The following is a 6,000-nucleotide window of genomic DNA, read 5'->3' as shown; positions in this document are numbered from 1 at the left end:
TAAAATAATAGACTCGAAACTTTTTGGGCTTTAATACCGAGTAATCAGAAGAGCACTGTCTTTGGTTTAATATATTTTAAACATCATTAGTACTTGAAGATTACAAATTTGTTTTTCTTTTTTCTCAATCAAGCTTTGCTAATTAATAATCAACGAAAATTCCTATTAAAATTCCAGAAGTCAACTGGATTTTTTTGATTTTACAATCTTACGCATGCGCTTTACATTTACGCTAAATCTCGGGAGGCTCTTTAGTTTATGTTTCCACAACATCACATTTGCATGGATAAACTCATTATTACAAATATATGTAAATTTTCATTAAAAATGTTCATCAAAGGAAATACGGGAGATAACTCCTACGCAGTGTATTTAATATGAAAAAACCCTAGAGTTTCGAATGTCATAAATTTTTAGATGAAAGATCTTTACAGCCTCAAAAAGGTTTGTTATGAATAATTTAACTATTATTTTCAATGCAATTTCGGAGCGACTCTGCAATTTTGTGCTACATTACAGGTATTTTGGAGGCATTTTAACTGTGGCGACGGCCTGTCCCGAGACACAGATTCTTCAAACTAAGCAGAGTAAAGTGAAATTAATAACATTATTGTAGGCTTAAAGCTTGGTTATGTAACTGTCAACAATACGGTGTGTTGATGTATCTATTTCGTAAATGTCCGATATCATATGCAATGTCAACCAGTGCACGCACGGGTCAAAGTCTAGTAATTTTCTAAAATCCAGTAATACTATTATTGATAAGTAATCAAAAATTTGAGTTTTAATTTGGAAAATACTTGTTAATATTTATTATCATATATATTTTGATATCTATACTCAATTATAGTGCCTCTTATAGAACTTTACATTTCCAAGCAAAATAAAAAACAATCGATAACATTTTCTTTCACAATTTTCTTTCATCAATAGATAGAGTCCCAGGAAACGTTTTCACACCTCAAAGAGATTGAGGATAAAACGGAATCTGACTGGATAGCTTTGACATTAATTTTCTTAATTCAGATAATGGAATCGTATTCAAACAGGTTTTTATAGAAGAAGAAAACAATTCTTAAACAAATACAATTCATGTTCAAATAAAAACATGTTTATCGTGGCTTTTTAGAAAATTTGCCAAAAATACACTTTAGGCATAAAAAATATGTTTGTTGTGTTGGTTAGATTCACAAAGTAACGTACGTTATTACTTTTAAAGAAAGTAAATAACTTATGTATGAACAGACACCTAGGACTGACACCATAAAAGAAGGTGGTCATTTTGCACAATAAACTTTTTGGAGGAGTTATCTTCCCTTGATGAATTCAAGAAACTTCATTTTGTCAAAATATCTGTTCAATTATTCATTTTTTCAACAAAAGATTTGTGTTCAAGTTAATTTTTACATTATCTTAGTACACATGTATTCATGCGTTGTCCATAGACTCTATTTATATAATAGTGTTGTGTTGTGCATGTACTATGCCTAAATAGTAGTCAGGGTTTGGTACATAGTGCACGAGCCGGAGGCGAGTGCACTATGTATCAAACCCTGACTACTATTTCGGCATAGTACATGCACAACACAACACTATTGTTATTATTATGCCGACTGTTGAATATACTGACGTGCTTTGCTATCAGTAGCTGTGACGTTCGAGTGATGACAAGTCCCTAAAAATAATTACTTGAAAAGCAAGCGTTTGTTTTTTTTTTTTCAAATTAATCAATAGATTTGATTGTTTATTTAATCAACAAGTTGGTGTACAATAAAAAGTCAACAAAGGTTTTTGTTCTTTTCAGGATATGAGAGAAGTTCGGCCTTACCGAGAAAACTCGAAATGTTTAGCAGACGAAATCCAATTGAATTTTTTTCTTGTACATTCTTTGTCAAGCGTCATTTAAAAAAGCGTTTTTGTGATTCTCATGTAGAATTTCTTTGAAAATTGTTCAATCAATTTGTTCAAAAGTTTATAAGAAACTTGAACTTTAAAATTACCGTCAATAATGAAGTGTTTTTGAATAATTTTAATTGCTTGATGTCAGTCGTGTATATCTACGTTTTATATATATAAATACCGTTCAACATAATAACGGCGAATATAGCGTAGCGGTAACGTGTTGGGCTTCAAGCTGGAATGAGTTCGAATCCCGCTGTCGGCGCTTGAAAGATTTTCGTTGAAAATATTTGCCGTGCTCTATTTCGGCATAGTATGCTTACGCTATATAAATCCTTTGATACTATGCGAAAATAGATGAGTATTGAATATATAGTGACAAACTGACAGAAGGCATAATAATGAATAATTTAAGCTGCAAATAATTGGACAGTATTCAAAATTTTAAACATTTCTTTGGTTGAGTATTTGACTATTTGAACGTTTATGTTAGTAGTAACTTCCAAATGATATCATGAATAAGAATGTATCATGTATTTTTTTGGTATCAGTCTGATAACATTAAAAGACATAATATTACAAAGCAGTGCACATGTAATTTAGGTTGATTATCCATATACAAATTAACCTGTACTGTATAATAAAGGAACTAATTTTTTTGTTTACACGCACATGTACAATTTTTAATAAATATGTTTTACTGACAGTTATTATTTCGATCGATTACAATCTTCAATTTACACTATACGACCATTCATTTACTGTAGATGGCAGTTATGCTAATTGTCCCAGTACCATATTTGGCAATGCTCAGCATGGACTGGAGTAAACGACCTTCATATCGAAAGCAAGTGCGTGTTGGATCATTCGAACACGTCCGTGGTATTTACTAACTTTACTATATTCGAAACAAATCTTTAAAATATCGGTGATTGTTTAGGCATTCTGAGAAATGGCGAAGTAAACGGTAGATTCTGCTCGGACCTAGTCTCATTACAATGTAATATGTGAAAAAGAGATTTCTACCTTTAAATCATGGTTAACAATACAACACGATTGGAATTTTTGTCACTAAACGGTCTGTAGCCCTGAAAAAACTGTCGTTTAAAAAGTCGAGTGAGGGTCATATTTTTTAAATGAGTTATCTTTTTTTTAGTTTTTAAAGTGTACCTCTAACAAGTTTGCTTCGACATGGATGGATAATAAATAACAACTGTATTTAATTCAGTTGATGTGCTGATATGTTATCAAGGGTTGCATTTTCTACTATATCCACAAACAGTAGATCCTACAAATAAGTTTCAATGTGGCATATTTCTCAAAACTAATGTATGATGTATAGTTATTCATGTAGCTATAATTGATATTCAAATATGTGTAATCACTACATTTGCAATTTATTTAGCAAATAAATGTTGAAAGTAATGTCTCTATTAATTAAACTTGAAAAGGAATAATATTAAATCAAATTAAGAATTGTCATTGTATTCTATGTACCAACAAATTACGGGATATATAGTTTTGTTGAACAGATCTCAGCAACCAAAGACCGATAATCCTCTTTAAAATTGAATACAAACATTGACATTGCCGATACAAACTGTAAAATGTTCTACATTGTATGGTGGAGAAAATAAGTCAAGAATTATTTGCACTTTGTGTTTACGTGTAATAAATTTTGGTGGTGATAATTGTATTTTAAAAACCAAACAGTCCGAAGAAGAATAAAATATCTATATATTATTGTCAAAGAAAAAAAAAATAATAACGTCACCTAACGTTCATATATTTTCTTTCAGTAAACGAAGACATTCGGGAAAAAAAATGAAACTTTGAAGAATTAACTTTTGATTTGTGAACAAATATGAACAAATAAGATGCCAGATTTAAATTGTATGGTGAAAGTACAAAAGATTCAGAATGATATAAAGATTTGGTATTCCTATCAATTGTGCGTGCCTCATCTTGAAGTTACATTCTGATATGTTAGTTTTAGTCGGGTGTGATCAAATACCAAAAAAAAAACCGTAAGACTTTATGATGAATTCAATCACGCTAAGACCGGAATCATTACCTCATAATATTCAAAGTATAATAATATAAAGTTGTTGACTGTGGTCAACAGTTAATCTGTCGGACCGGCTCGCAAACTGTTGACCAAGGCCGTTTACGCGGGATGTGACGTAACCGGTCACAGTCTTTTTTAACAGCCAATTTTAACAGTTCCAATCCAACAGTCAAAATGCTAGACTTTTTTCGTAGAAAGTTCTATTGTAACTGTTTTACAGGGGTATAACACTACTTATTTTTATATAATTTTCAGCATTTGTACGATTAATTATTAGAATAGTAATATATTAATGTCATTTTTATTTAGATATAAAACCCAATTTTTGCCCGTACAATATTACGAATATGAACTTATTGAACTTTTTTTAGTTACATTGTCAATGCAACGACCTCCTCACCAAATACAATCTTCAATTGGGTCGCATGCTGACTGTTGATTTTTTTTTATACCTATTGTTACACCATAATCACCTAATTGTAGGATCTAAGACATTTACGTTTTTGTGATCGACTTCAGCCGATCACAGTTGTGTCCATATGAGGCATCCGGCAAATCTAAGTATTTGCAAACGCATTGCGCCTGCACAACTTTATTATTTACTATGCAGTGAGAGCTTCATATAAATCTTTTTTTAAATGCAAATTACTTAAAAGACAGTACTCTTATTTGTTTCCTTGAAAGTAAAACATTTACACACTAACATGATGTTAATAATCCTGCAGTTTTTTTTACATACATACAAATAATAACCAAAAGTACATCTTGCCTTCTAAGAGTAAAATTTTTTCAAGCCTTGCTATTTCGGTAATAAACACAATGGTGGGATAAATCCTATTTATCATGTTTATTACATGTACCGTAAAATTTTCGCATTGCATTTAAAGAGCTGCCCAATGATGTATTGCATGTCGATCATTCCTAAAAAATAATACTTGTCCCGATTACAACAAAATATAAAGGTCCGTGTTTGCTCTGCTTCTGTCTTGTACTTTCTCTTTTGACCTTTGATTTTGAACACTGTTCGTTAAAGGCCCTGTCACACCCAGTTTCGTTCCCACAGTGTGTTCACGGCGTTTTAAAATTGATAGAATCACCGTGGGATCGCAAGAAAATTTTCAACAAAATATGTATAATTCCATCTAAATTATTTACAAGTGAAGATGTAACGGCGACCAAAGAGTTTCTAAGGAGCTCCTGTGGCGTGTTACTGCGTTTCCTTTACTTGGTAATTGACTCTCGCTCTCGCCAAATATTTACCGACCGCTCATGGCGTGCTAAGAGGGTTTTTTCTACCCCATGTCTACTGTGTGCCCTGCGCGTTGTTGTTTTTTTTTAAATATTGGTGGTTTAATGTTCATTTGTACAATTGTATGGATAACAAAGAAGAATTAAAACTATAGAACTGGTATGATTGTTTTAACGAAATGTTTTACACTAATTGAAATGTAACTTATTTCTTAATATTCTGAAAGACAAAATCTTAGTGAACTTAGCTACAATTAAGATCCGTTATTAGTTTAAAAAAAAAACGTGAAAACATCAGAACAAAATGACATGAATTTTTTCTACGTCGTTTATAAGGTTCTGGGGTATTTGCAAATGCAATTTTTTTACAGTCATCTACATCAAGTTTGAGAATACTTCGCATACTATTGTACAACAGCCATTGTTCGAGTATCTAAGTATTTAAGTTAACATATATATTTCTTTAAAATTTCACATTTATAACATATCTTTTTGGCTGCCATGTAAATTAAAATATTTATTTTTGAAAGCTTAAAAAATTAAGATCAATTCTAAAATTGATAAAAAGATCTTTCATTTTTAGGTTTTTAGATTTTTGCAAATTATTGCTTAGAGGCAAACCTTTTTATAAATTTAAATTTCATTGATTTTCTAGCATTTCTATGTTAATGGCAGCCCTAATTGAGTTGCATTTCGAGAAAAAGACAGAAAAGGACAGTCGAATGATATTTTTGTGCACATAGAAATCGACAGATATGAATAAAATCGTAGTTTATTTTTTCGTT

The sequence above is a fragment of the Magallana gigas genome, chromosome 1 (assembly GCF_963853765.1).
Source record: "Magallana gigas chromosome 1, xbMagGiga1.1, whole genome shotgun sequence".
NCBI classification, from domain to species: Eukaryota; Metazoa; Mollusca; class Bivalvia; order Ostreida; family Ostreidae; genus Magallana; species Magallana gigas.
The sequence above is the reverse complement of the archived record's forward strand: the minus strand, read 5'-3'. Positions refer to the sequence as shown.